Source organism: Carettochelys insculpta, chromosome 6, assembly GCF_033958435.1.
Source record: "Carettochelys insculpta isolate YL-2023 chromosome 6, ASM3395843v1, whole genome shotgun sequence".
Classification (NCBI taxonomy): domain Eukaryota; kingdom Metazoa; phylum Chordata; order Testudines; family Carettochelyidae; genus Carettochelys; species Carettochelys insculpta.
In genome coordinates this window covers 3,301,127-3,315,947 of record NC_134142.1, presented here as the reverse complement: position 1 = coordinate 3,315,947, position 14,821 = coordinate 3,301,127, and positions in this window count along the sequence as shown.

Here is a 14,821-nt window from a genome sequence, read left to right as displayed (position 1 = left end):
TGGGTCTAAGTGCCTCATGACATACTTCCAGGTGTCTCCTTCACTTGCTGTTGGTCCCACAGGCACAAGCTTCTCCTGGCCATGGTGCTCAGTCCCTTTTATGATATCTGACTCAGAAGTGAGCAGCAATTTACAGAAAGACCCTTTCACTGAGCTTTACACCCACTGCTTTTCCTGCATAACCAGTATTAATGCATTCGATTTTCCTTGTCCCAGGGTGTCTCATGGCACCTGGGTGTACAGTGGTGCTTTGAATGTAGCCAGAATCCTGGATGCAAGTGGCTCTGAGAGTAGTCAGTTCTTTGCCTGATCTGAGACCAGTCCTTGTGTAACCTTTGGGGGGCTACAGTTCTCTTCATTGCCCTTCTCCAGCACCTAAAAATTCCCATAGAAAAGTAGCCAGAGACCCAGAATTCACACTTTCGGGATTTTCAGCAAGGATTGCACAGCATCTACCTCTGCGCGCTCACATCTGAAAAGGAGCCAAAGAAATGAATTTAATTAAACAATTTTAGAAACTCTTACAATGCAGAAGCAAATATTGAGGTAATGTACGTAGCACAACACGGCCATTTTATAATCCACACGCACAGACATAAATAAGGAAAAAAAATCTAAGCAGGTAACTCCCCACAGAGGCACACAGTGTTCCCAAAAGCTTAGGCTGAGTTCACCTGAGTCTCACTTCGTGTCGCTGCTCACTGAATCTGTGCAGTCTACCAAGTCTGAACTTCTTGTAGGGATCTTCCCCTGAATCCAGGTAGACTCTGCCTCTGCTGAAATCGCTGGCAGTGCATCCGCTCCCTGATTAACCCACCACCCAGTTAAATGTAGAGGTTTAGAAAAGCCCATATCCCTCAGCCTCTCCTCCTAGGTCATGTGCTCTTGCCCCATCATAATTTTTTGTTGTCCTCTGCTGGACCCGCTCCAATGCATCCACATTCTTTCTATACTGGGGCCCCCAAAACTGGACATAATACTCCAGATGTGGCCTGACCAGTGCTGAATAGAAAGTGATAATAACTACTCCAGATCTGCTGGAACTGCTCCTCCTAGTGCACCCCAGTAAGTCATTAGCCTTCTTGGCCACAAGGGCACACTGTCGACTCATATCCAGGTTCTCATCCACTGTCATCCCCAGGTCCTTTTCTGCTGCACTGCTACTGTAACAAAGCTTGGGATTCTTCTGTCCCAAGTGCAGGACTTTGCACTTGTCCTCATTAAACTTCATCAGATTTCTCTTGGCTCAATCCTCCAATTCATCTAGGTCACTCTGAACCCTATCCCAACCCTCCAACGTATCTACCTCTCTCCACAGTTTAGTGTAATCTGCAAATTTGCTAAGGGTGCAATCCATCATCTCATGTGATGAACCCTCCTGGATTTCATCCAACCGAAGATGATGGGATAGAACACCTCTGACTGCTTTCTAATGAAGGATTAATTGAGTGAAAAACACCACTCAGGCAAGTCACTACTAAGATGGCATTTCATCTATTAGACAGATGAACAATTGGATGAGAAAGTATCGATGACTAAGAGCCCCCACAAAATGCAGTGCCTTCATTTTCTCGTGCTTGTAAACAAACTGCGCAGGGGAAAGGGGCTAATGAGTACTAAACATGAAGATGGACAAACATTTAAAATGATTGTCATTGATTAGTGATGCTAGAAAAACCTGCCTGCTGGAGTTATGGGGAAGGAGCAGGCAGAGATAGATGCACTGCTGGAGCCATTTTGTGACACTTGTTGATTCTACAGACAACAAATACCTCTCCCCAGCAGAACAGGCCACTCTTCGTTGAAGTAAGCAACAACCAGGAGACTTAGTCCAGCCTGAACATTCACATTAACACAGGCTCTGTTGAAGATTACCTGCTGGGCTGGAGATGTGCTGCAGAGAGTCCTTCTGCAGCCCTTCCAGGGGCCTGGAGAGGCCTGGTGTCCTAAGTCATGTGTGAGGGGATCGTGTCATCTAGATCCTTCTGTGTAAACTTCGTGTCCACAGTAAGTTTCCTGCTCCTCCAACCCCACAAGAAACAGTTTACCTCAGTTCCCAGGCCCACGCCCCTACCACAGGCCAGCCATATCTCAGGGCCTGCTGAGATGACTCAAAGCTGTGGAGATCTTTCTCAGATCCTTCAGAGGGTTATCGGCTCAGCCCAAAGCCTCAGTGCATGTAAAGGTGAAATATCTGCCTTGCTAAGAGTTGATGAGGATTATTAGCTGGCAGAAACAGAACAAAAAATAGAAGCTAGCAGCATTGCCAGCCTCAGCTGTGCTATAGACACTTGTTAGGCTCCAGACAATAATGAGACGCACTTCTATTAAATACCGTGAGCTTTATAAAAATACGAGCAGATGTGTCCGGTGTTGCTCGGGTCTGTTTTCTGCTCTTGGCGTCACCCTGTCTGTTCTTTGAAGTGGGGAAGGGAGGCAGTATGGACCACGGCTTCCAGACTGTCTGCTGGTTCCCAGGGTGAGGGGTGCTGGCAGGGGGGTCAGGCTGCAGCTTCCAGCCCCTTGGCTGTTCACCAGTTGTGGGGAGGAGGGGACGGGTCAGGCTGCAGCTTCTGGCCCCTTCGCCTGTCCCCAGGTTGGGGAGGCTGGGCCAGTCTGAGGCTTCTTCCCCCCACATCCCTGGGGGGTGGAAGGGACTGGGTCTGCCACAGCTCCCTGCCCTGCCTCTGCGCCAAGGCCAGGGACGGGCTGCAGTGCTGGTCCAGCCTGAATGCCAGGGTGACAAGGGGAGTCCAGGGAGGTTGGGGCTGGGTGAGCAGGGGGAGGGGTGAGGGCTGCAGCACTGGGCAGGCCTGGTCATGAACTGCGGGGGAAGCAGGGGAGCCAGGGGTGTTGGGGACATGGGGGGAACGTTGTGCCTGGCCTCAGCTCCAGGGTGTGTGCAGCGGGGGCCAGGGATATCAAGGCCTTGGTGTGACAGGGCTGGGCCGCAATACTGCCTCTGGTCCTGGCATGAGCCAGGGGTGGGGGCTGAGGACAGGGCCAGCTGGGCAATCTGAGGTGGGCGAAAGGGGAGTCTGGGCTCCTGGCTTAAGCGTGAGAGAGGAACAGTTGGGGTGGGGGGCACGGACCAGGCGAGGTTCCTGGCCTCAGTGTCTAGAGGGAGAGATGGTCCCTTGGGGGATCAGCGCAGGGTGGTCTGGGGGTCATGTACCTGTCCGGAGGCCAGCAGGGTGGAGATGCCCGTCCCCATGTGCCCACTACCTTCCTGCGGCAGCTGCCCCCAGTGGTCACTTTGCAAACTCTCTCTTCCCTGTGGTTGGTGCCCCCAGGGTCAAGTCTGAAGTGCATCACCCTCCTCTGGGTGCCCCTCCCTTTCAGTCTTCTGGGAGATCCTGGGATTTCAGTCACTTCCCACTTTCAAGGCACAGCCGAGCCCTGGCCTTGGGTAAGTTAGCGTAAGAGAAAGTTGCAGGCCACATTTAGTGGCCATAGCTCTTACAGTCTGGGGAGTTCCTGAACAAACAGACAGTGGGACAGACAGACAGACTCACTCTCTAAAATAGATTACTTTTTGGATTCTCTTTATTTCCTCTTTGAGCCATTGGGGTGCCTTTGTGGTCATGTTTGTAAGCAACCATGAGGACCAGAAACATATTTTTTTATATTAAAGGAAATGGAAAGTCTTGAAGAATCCCATGATTCCAGGAGCTGGGCTCTTCAAACCATCAGAGACGACCAGACTGGCGAGAAAATCGCAGGAGCTGGCAATGCTGCCAGCATTATTCCATTCAGTAGTCATTAGTGCTCTATTCCTTTTACTGCTTTGGGTGCTGGGTCAGGGGCATTGGTCTCCTCTTTTCTGATGTATTCTCATAACTATTCTATGCTGTCTCTATACTCCAAAAACTGGACGCTAAAACTTATTTAGGTACTGCAAGATTCAGTTTCAGTTTGCAGTGATGGAGACATGAAGCTTGTATTTCATCCCATATCTGCCACTGACATTTTGGGTTGGTCACTAGAGGGCTCCATGCCAGTTTCCCTAGATGAGGCAAATTCTGTCCACCCGTATAAAGTGTTTTGAAATCCACAGACAAAAAGCTCCACAGTCCATATTATGAGCCAGATATTGTAATTCCATCACTGGGAATCATCAACTCGTGTTGCTTCCTATCCACTCTGTTGCTGATGGTGTCAGCAACTTTACCCACTGTCAAGGCTCAGACATTGTCCCATACAGAAATCACTTTGCCATTTGCTATTTACGTGGCAGCAAACTGGAAAAATAAAATTGACTTCTAGCTCTAGAATTGGGATTGGATCATGAATAAATTGGGTCTTTCATTCCGTTTTCAGTGGAAGCCAGGTTTCCGTGATGAATAAATTCATCTGTCTCTAAAATGTAATCATAAAAACCTTGTTTGTGACTCATTTCCTGCAATATGCTTTGCTATCTTCCAAACAGGCACAATGTCATGAGCTGCAGGTTCCAGGAGAGATGCTGCTGTCGATCACTTTGCAAAACACTTTGACCTTTGCCCGGTACTCCTCGAGTAAGTTTGTAGTGTTTACACAGGGACACAGGTTGGCATGGGCCATTGATGCTTTTGTGAGCTTAGACTTGCTGCTGTGCAGTGTGAGAAAGGCCAGCAAGGTGGTATCAATCTAGCATAATAAAATGGGCCAAATTCATTCCTTCTGTAGAATTATTCTTTCCATTTAGGCTTCAAGGTCAGTTCATTTGTGGGAATGTCTTTTTTCATGGGCTGCAAAGGATAGAACAGGAAATTAAAATTCTGGAATATGTCTACAGATCAGTCCATGGGTCAGATTGCCCTCTGACAGATTTGGGCTGCTCTAGGTGAGCTACACACTTGCACTGGCAGACAGAGTTTGGTTGTATTAAAATTGATTTAATTGATCAGAAATGGCTCCTAGACACACACTGGCTAGCAATGCTCAGCCCACAACACGGCCAGTGGTTCCAGCTTGGGGTCACACTGTGAGCTAGAAAGACAAATGTCCAGCCAAGTATGGCCCATGACCGTGTGCTCTGCCAGGTGCAATGGAACATGGCCTGTGGGTCTCCGGCTGGTAGCCACTACCCAATAGCTCACCTGAGCCAGAGGAGAAGAGCAAATACTGAAGTTCTAACTCCATCCATAAAGGTAATGACTGGAGGAGGTTCCAGCCACACCGACCAGCTGGGACATGCTCCCTCCAGGAGACAGAGGCACAGAAGTTTTCTGAGCAGCTGGGTGAGTCTCAGGCTGGCTGCTGTTGTGCGCTAGGACTGGTGAGGTGCAGGAGGCAAGGGGCTGACAGACTTGCTGGGACCATGGGAAAGGGATGAGTTTTGGAGGGGGGGGCTGTTCTGTGCTCCTGGAAAGGGTGAGGCCTTGGGCAGAAAGGGTGATGATGTGGGAGTCAGCCCTCAGAAGGACCTGGAGAGCATCCTGCTGCTGCTTTCCCCAAGGCAGCCCTCAGAGCCGCCTGGAGAGTACCTGGAGCCCAGATACATCACCTGGGCAGTACTAGCTGTCCACTTGTCTGCAGCATCCCCTTGCTGCCACCTGCTGGCCGCTCCTCCTACCGGCCGCCTGCCAGTTGCCGTCCTCCGCTGCCACTCCTACCAGCCACCCACTGGTCCGCTGCTGCTCCTACCAGCCGCCCGCCAGTCATCGTTGTCCACCACTCCTCCTACTGGCCACCTGCTGGCCGCCGTCGCTGCTCCTACTGGTCACCTGCCACTCGCTGTCATCCACTGCTCCTCCTACCGGCCTCCTGCCGGTCCGCCGCTCCTCCCATTAGCCGCTCGCTGTCATCCGCCACCGCTCCTACTGGCCGCCCGCCAGTCACCGTCGTCCTCCACTCCTCCTACCTGCCGCCCGCCATCATCCGCCGCTCCTCCTTCCCGCTGCCCACTGGTCACCATCATCACTCCCTGACCGATCACACTGCTAGGGAATCACCCTGAGGCAGAACCCTGTGATTTCAGCTCTGCATGGCCTCAGCTACCACTTTGTGATTTCAGCTCTTAATATCTTCAGTAGGATTTCATGAACGCCCTAGCATCCAGCTCTATCTTTTAACAGGTGGGGAGGGCTAGTTAAGCCAGGCTTATAGCTATGTAGCCAAGACATAGATAGGGCCAAGACATTCAACAAGCAAGCTTAACTAACACCCCTCCTCCTTTACAATGCTTTAAACCAGGGAGCCCTGTGCAATCAATGTCTTATGCAGCTATGGCGACTGCCCTGTCCCCCGTTCCCCCTGCAACAACTCAGAGCATTGGTGAGATCTCACAATTCCCACACTGAGTGTCAGCTTAAACTGTGATTCTACAACAACATGTTTACAATAGACCAAATCTCATGGCTTACTTGTGACCCATTAGGCTTCGCCTGAAAGGTATCACACATACACACCTTTGCATTCTTATGCAAAAGATCTCTGGGAGACACATTCCTCCCAGCCTGAGTATCACACATGCAACCCTTTGCATTTTCATGCAGATGACCTCTGGGAGACATATTCCTCCCAGCCTCAGTAACCTTGCATTCCTGCTGCCACATTCCCTACATCAATATTTCAGCACAGATCACATCCTGCACTTTGGGTTCTGAGTGGGGAAGGAAGGAGGCCAGTGTTCGCAGGTCTCTGGGCCTGCTTGCTTTCTGATGCTTAGGGATGATGTCATGCAAACCCTTTTTTGGGGCCAAAAGGCAGCGTAGCAGGTCCCCATGCCTGTTGGGAGTGGCATTCAGTCAGCAGAATGGGCAAGCTGCCATCATTCCAGTAGTTTGGCAAACAATAGACAGGCCTGCCAACAGGGCTTGGGGAAAAGGGGCAGTTGCCCTGGGGCCTGGCCTTGGAAAGGGGTCTGGAGCTCCAGCCAACACTACCACTGCTATTTCAGCAGCAGTAGGAGCTCTGGGCCCCTTTGGAGTGCCAGTACTACTGGTCTGCCCCTCCGCACAACTGTGTGTGTGTGGGGCAGCACCAAATCTATAGCATAGAACATGGTGTAGCAACAGCTAACAACAGGCCAAGGAAAACACATCACCATTCTGCTCACAAGACTCATGTAAGGACATCATTCTGGCTAATCCAGCCCTAATGCCTGATCACAGCTTCAGCATATTCTGCGGTACCAGAAGAAGCTGTGAATGGAAGACATGTCAGACCTCATTCTTTTGTGGGACTGTGGGCGTCTTGAAAACTTGCATATTCAGCAGCAAGTTGTACGGATCTGAGACGTGGGTGATGACGAAAGATTCGAAAAGAAGAATATTGGCATTCAAAAGGAGTTGTTATAGAAAGATTCTGAGAATAGGATGGATGTAGAAGGTCACCAATGAGGAATTATATAGGAAGATACAGCCGAAAGAGAACCTGCTGCAGAAGGTTATAAAACGGAAGCTACAACAATTTGGGCATATTTGCAGAATGAACGACGAATGAAAAATCAAGACCTTCGTATTCGGCATAATGGGTGGTTCGAACAGGAGAGGCAGACCCCACAGAGAATGGATAGATGATGTAGTAGATTGGTGCAGAGCTAGTCTACAGAAACTAAGCCGCTCTGCGCTGGATAGAGAAAGATGGAAGGAAATAGTGAGAGAGGCATCAGATGCCAACGGGCGCTGAGCCCACGGTTGTTGTTGATGATGATGATGATGATGTCTTTCAAGGTGCTGCACTGATTTAAAACTCTGGGTTAACCTCCAAGCAACCCTGAGCATTGCTAGCCAGCGTGTGTCTAGGAGCACTGGATGGTTCAAAAGCAACTGCTATAGTTTGAAGTTCACCCTATTTTGCACCACTTAGCTCATGTGTTCACAGATACACACAAGGACATTAGATAAAAGCCCAAGTACCTCTGCTGGGAGGGATCTGGCTTTCATAGAATTCAGGATGTTAACATACAAGAACCCCAAAATAGAGACCAAATGGGCTTCTCCCTAAGGCAGCAAGGCACAGCTAACCCCCACCACTCATGTTTAGGTTGGCTTCTTCCCAGCTGACTCCTAAACCATGCCTGCTTTGTTGACAAATCCTCTTGCCTGCAAGAATGACCAGGAACTGCTCCTGCTCTCAAAGTGAGAACTGACAATTCCAACAGACATCAGAGGGGTAGCCGTGTTAGTCTGGATCTGTAGCAGCAACGAAGGGTCCTGTGGCACCTTATAGACTAACAGAAAAGTTTAGAGCATGAGCTTTCGTGAGTTAACTCACTTCTTCAGATGCTGGTCCTGGAAATCTGCAAGGCCAGGTGTAAATAGGCCAGAGCAAGGGTGGGGATAATGAGGTTAGCTCAGTCAGGCAGGCTGAGTTGTATTGTCATCGGTAGATCTGGAGGTGTGAACTCCAAGAGAAGGGAAGCTGCTTTTGTATTTAGCCAGCCATTCACAGTCTTTGTTTAATCCTGAGCTGAGGGTATTGAATTTGCAGATGAATTGTAGCTCAGCAATTTCTCTTTGGAGTCTGGTCTTGAAATTTCTTTGCTGCAGGATAGCTACTTTTAAATCTGCTACTGTGTGTTCTGGGAGATTGAAGAGCTCTCCTATGGGTTTTTGTATATTGCCATTTCTGATGTCTGATTTGTGTGCATTTATTCTTTTACGTAGAGACTGTCCAGTTTGTCTGATGTATATGGCAGAGGGGCATTGCTGGCACATGATGGCATAAATTACATTGGTAGATGTGCAGCTGAATGAACCCACGATGGTGTGGCTGATCCGGTGAGGTCCTGTAATGATGTTGCTGGTGTGTATATGTGGGCAGAGCTGGCAACGAGGTTTGTTGCATGCATGGCACATAGGAGAGCTCTTCAATCTCCCAGGACACACAGTAGCAGATTTAAAAGTAGCTATCCTGCAGCAAAGAAATTTCAAGACCAGACTCCAAAGAGAAATTGCTGAGCTACAATTCATCTGCAAATTCAATACCCTCAGCTCAGGATTAAACAAAGACTGTGAATGGCTGGCTAAATACAAAAGCAGCTTCCCTTCTCTTGGAGTTCACACCTCCAGATCTACTGATGACAATACAACTCAGCCTTCCTGACTGAGCTAACCTCGTTATCCCCAGCCTTGCTCTGGCCTATTTATACCTGGCCTTGCAGATTTCCAGGACCAGCATCTGAAGAAGTGAGTTAACTCACGAAAGCTCATGCTCTAAACTTTTCTGTTAGTGTATAAGGTGCCACCGGACCCTTCGTTGCTGCTACAGATCCAGACTAACACGGCCACCCCTCTGATACTTGACAACATGCAAGGCACTGCATTTAGCCATATGGAATGGAAATCTATCAATCTCACGAGGAAGCTTGCACAAATTCAGACAGACATCATCTTTCTCTCCAAATGCAAATGAATGGACATCACACCGAAGGGACTGAAGGTGAAAAATCCTTTGCAATCTACATACTGCACAGACTACAGTGAGGGATTATGCCACACACTCTCAAAGAAACTGAGGAACCACCTGATCAGATTCCTCTACAACAAACAGGAGAACATCAAAAAAGAGCTCTCCAATCTGGAGTCTTTCATCAATAACCAACCTTCAACACAAACTTCCACGCCGCTGAACTTTACTAAAATAAGACAGGAGATTTACACTAGACACTTCACTACTATACAGAAGAAAAAGGACTGCAAACTTTCTAAACTCCTGCCTGCCACACAGAGCCACAGCAGGGGTACCACTAACTCAGCCAGCAATATCATCAATCTGTCCAGCTACACACTCAGCTCAGCAGGAGAGTCTGCCCTTTCTCGGGGACTCTCTTTTTGCCCCACCACATGCACAAACATGATACAGTTCTGCGGTGATCTGGAAGCCTACTTTCTCCGTCTCAGACTCAAAGAATACTTTCAACACAACACTGACCAACACACCATTACACAGACAACCTCCCACACAGCACAAGAATAACTCCACGTGGACTCCTCCTGAGGGTAGAAATAACAGTCTGGACCTATATACATAGAATGCTTCCGCTGACGTGCACAGACAGAAATTGTGGAGAAACAACATCGTTTGCCTCACAACCTCAGTCGTGCGGAACGCAATGCCATCCACAGCCTCAGAAGCAACCCTGACATTATAATCAAAGAGGCAGATAAAGGAGGAGCTACTGTCATCATGGACAGGTCTGACTACCAGAAGGAGGCTTCCAGACAACTCTCCAATACCAGATTTTACAGGCTACTTTCCTCAGACCCCACCGAGGAATACACTAAAAAACTACACCGTCTGCTCAGGACACTCCCTACACAAGCACAAGAACAGATCTACACCAACACACCTCTAGAGCCCCGTCCAGGGTTATTCTACTTACTACCCAAGATCCACAAGCCTGGAAATCCTGGATGCCCCATCATCTCCGGTATTGGCACTCTCACTGAAGGACTGTCTGGTTATGTGGACTCTCTCCTCAGACCCTATGTCACCAACACCCCCAGCTACCTCCGCGACACCACTGACTTCCTGAGAAGACTGCAATACGTTGGTGACCTACCAGAAAGCACTATCCTAGCCACCATGGATGTAGAGGCTCTCTATACCAACATCCCACACAAAGATGGAATAAATGCTGTCCGGAACAGTATCCCTGATGATGCTACAGCACATCTGGTGGCTGAGCTCTGCAACTTTATACTCACACACAACTATTTCAGATTCGGTGACAATATATACCTTCAAATCAGCGGCACAGCTATGGGTACCCGCATGGCCCCTCAATATGCCAATATTTTCATGGCTGACCTAGAACAATGCTTCCTCAACTCTCGTCCACTAACACCCCGGCTCTATTTACGCTACATTGATGACATCTTCATCATCTGGACCCATGGGAAGGAGACTCTGGAGGAATTCCACCGGGACTTCAACAACTTCCACCCCAACATCAAGCTCAGCCTGGACCAATCTACACAGGAGATCCACTTCCTTGACACTACCGTGCTTATACACAATGGACGCATCAGTACCACCCTGTACCGTAAACCCACTGACTGCTATGCCTACCTTCATGCCTCCAGCTTCCATCCCAGATACACCACACGATCCATCGTTTACAGCCAAGCACTTAGATATAACCGCATTTGTTCCAACCCCTCCGACAGAGACAAACACCTACAGGATCTGCACCAAGCATTCTTGAGACTGCAATACCCAGCTGAGGAAGTGAGAAAACAAATCAACAGAGCCAGACGTGTGCCACGAAGCCTCCTGCTACAGGACAAGCCCAAGAGAGAAACCAACAGAACACCACTAGCCATTACCTACAGTCCTCAGCTAAAACCTTTACAGCGCATCATCAGGGATTTACAACCCATCCTGGACAATGATCCCCCACTTTCACAGGCCTTGGGAGGCAGACCAGTCCTTGCCCACAGACAACCTGCCAACCTGAAGCAAATCCTAACCAGCAACTATACACCGCACCACAGTCACTCTATCTCAGGAACCCATCCATGCAACAAACCTCATTGCCAGCTCTGCCCACATATACACACCAGCAACATCATTACAGGACCTAACCGGATCAGCCACACCATCGTGGGTTCATTCAGCTGCACATCTACCAATGTAATTTATGCCATCATGTGCCAGCAATGCCCCTCTGCCATATACATCAGACAAACTGGACAGTCTCTACATAAAAGAATAAATGCACACAAATCAGACATCAGAAATGGCAATATACAAAAACCCATAGGAGAGCACTTCAATCTCCCAGAACACACAGTAGCAGATTTAAAAGCAGCTATCCTGCAGCAAAGAAATTTCAAGACCAGACTCCAAAGAGAAATTGCTGAGCTACAATTCATCTGCAAATTCAATACCCTCAGCTCAGGATTAAACAAAGACTGTGAATGGCTGGCTAAATACAAAAGCAGCTTCCCCTCTCTTTGAGTTCACACCTCCAGATCTACTGATGACAATACAACTCAGCCTGCCTGACTGAGCTAACCTCGTTATCCCCAGCCTTGCTCTGGCCTATTTATACCTGGCCTTGCAGATTTCCAGGACCAGCATCTGAAGAAGTGAGTTAACTCACGAAAGCTCATGCTCTAAACTTTTCTGTTAGTGTATAAGGTGCCACAGGACCCTTCGTTGCTGCTATAATTCCAAGAGAGTCCTCAGTAAGCTACCAAAGCAGGGGTACATGGTTGGGGTTAAGCGGGATTTAAAAGTGCCTGCATCTTGCATAGACCTTTCACACGGGTTGTCTCATTGACTTCACTGGATGATTATTGTGAAAGAAGCCAGCAGAATTTGATACTGTCCTGACAAAAGAGCTAGTGAATGGCATTCTTTAGTGGCTGCCTGCTACCATTAAATTTCTTCTAAGCTCTTCAATAGATGTGTAACATCAAAGGGAATAAACAACAATACACTTCATCTGAAGTTTTTTGTTCAATTTATATACACTGGCAAACATGGTTTGTTTGCTAAACTGAAGTTCAAGCAGCTGACTAGGGATCCCACTGATTAGCTATTTTTTCTAACTTCCTGCAAAGTTCCCACAGAAAGGAATGAAGCAGTGACACTGATTACTTAGTACGTCATTAATATTTTAACATTTTCCATTATAAAATATTTAAACTCAAATGTATTGATGTTCATACTTTAATACAGTTGCAGCACAAATAGGATTAGCAAGTCTTGTATGCCATATTCTAATTAAATCCATAAACAACACTTCCAAACAAAACTTGTGCATAAACTCTGATTGGAAATAAATATTTAAAGGTGAAAAAGGAAGGTCTTGTTGAGAGGACACGGGACTGGGATGCAGGAGGCCTGGGTTTAACTCCTGGCTTTGCTGCAGACTGCCTATAAGAGCTTGGATAAATCATTTAATTGGTCCTATATCTCACTTCTCTGTCACTAAGGTGAGGTTGGTGATCCATCCTTGGTCTTCTCTTGTCTACTTAGGCCTGAGTCACGTAATAAGAACCCCACAAGAAGAGACTGCTGCCTGTGTGTGGACTGAGTTAAGCAGGGGCAACGAATTCTTCCTAAAAATGTAGGTGGGGGGAAGAAGCTGTACCCCTTCTATGACCCTGCCCCTCCTCTTCCTCCTGAGTCTTAGTCCCATCCACATTGGAAGCCAGATCTGGGCAGATGACCCTGGCACCCTCCACCTACTTAGGGTAGGGAGGCCCAAGAGCAGCCTCCAGCCCATTTCATAATCCCACCCCAAAGCTGACCATGAATCTCTCACCCTGGCCTAGATCTGGCTTCCAACCTTGCCTGGGATGAGGGTCTTTGGGGCTGATGAGCCACAGCTGAGCCATGGTAAGAGCTGCCCAGACAGAAGGCTGCTCTCAGGGCAGGTGCAGGGTCCATGACTGCCCACAGATGCCCAGGCTTACCTGGCTGCTTGTACCCTGGCCAGGTTCCAGCTTCCAGCGAGGCCCAGGGGTGGGGCCTGAAGAAGATGAGGAGGGGCAAGGGGCCAGGCTTGAGATACAAAGTGGATAGGCCAGGTCCTTAGAGAAGGTGGTGGTGAAATTCTCAAGAAGATTAGAGAGGTTACAAACAAACAAACAAACCAACAAAAGTGGGAGATTTTGACTCTTCTCATATTGAATGGAAATATGGGAACAGAGGTATCAGCAGGGTGCTTTGGAACAGATCAATTCATTAAACCAGCAGTTCTCAACTGGGGGTAAAGGTATCCCTCGGGGGTACTCACAGGTCTTCAGGTTAACCTCAACTCATCTAGAGATTTCCATAGTTTTACAACAGGCTACTTTAAAAGCTTTAGAGAACATAAGCTAAACTTCCATGCAATGACGATTATACTGTATGGACTCTACACTTAAATGTGAGTACACTATTCACTTGCCAATTCATTTATTTTATAATTGTATGGTAAAAACGAGAACGTCAGCCTTTTCGCTAAGCGTGCTGGGAAAATTCTATCTGATTTTTGTAAGCAAGTAGTTTGAGTGAGACTTGGGATACTCAAGACAAATCAGACTCCTGCAAGGGTACAGTGCTCTGTAAATGTTGAGAGCTACCGCGTTAATTAGTGATAAGTGACCAGGATGATACGGTATTTACCCAAGCGTCCCTAAAGGAACTCACATATGAAAATGAAGAATTACTAACTGTAGTATCAGAGAGGCAGCTGTGTTAGACTGGAGCTTCACAAATAACAAGCACTTCTCTAGCACGACAAAGACTAAAATAAATCACAAAATCATAGGGTTGGAAGAGAACTCAGGAGGTCATCAAGTCCAACCCCCTGCTCAAAGCGGGTCCAACCCCAACTAAATCATCCCAGTCAGGGCTTTGTCAAGTCAGGACTTAACAACCTCTAGGGATGGAAATTCCACTACCTCTTTAGATGACCTGTTCCAGTGCTTCCCCACCCTCCTGTCCCACCTCAATCTCTCCCATTGCAACTTGAGACCATTGCTCCTCGTCCTGTGATCTGTCACCACTGAGAACAGCTTCTCTCCATCCTCTTCGTAATTCCCCTTCAGGAAGTTGAAGGGTGCCATAAAATCTCCCCCTCACTCTTTTCTTCTGTAGACTGAATAAGCCTAAATCCCTCAGACTCTCTTCATGTCATGTGCTCCAGCCCCCTAATCATTTTTGTTGTCCTCCGCTGGACTCTCTCCAATGCATCCACATCATTTTTGTAATGGGAGCCCCAGAATTGGACACAATATTCCAGATGTGGCCTCACCAGTGTTGAATAAAGGGAAACAACCACTTCCCTAGCTCTGCTGGCAATGTTCCTGCTAATGCAGCCCAATATGCCAGAAGCCTTCATGGCTACAAGGGCACGTTGTTGACCATGTCCAGCTTCTCATCCACTGTAATG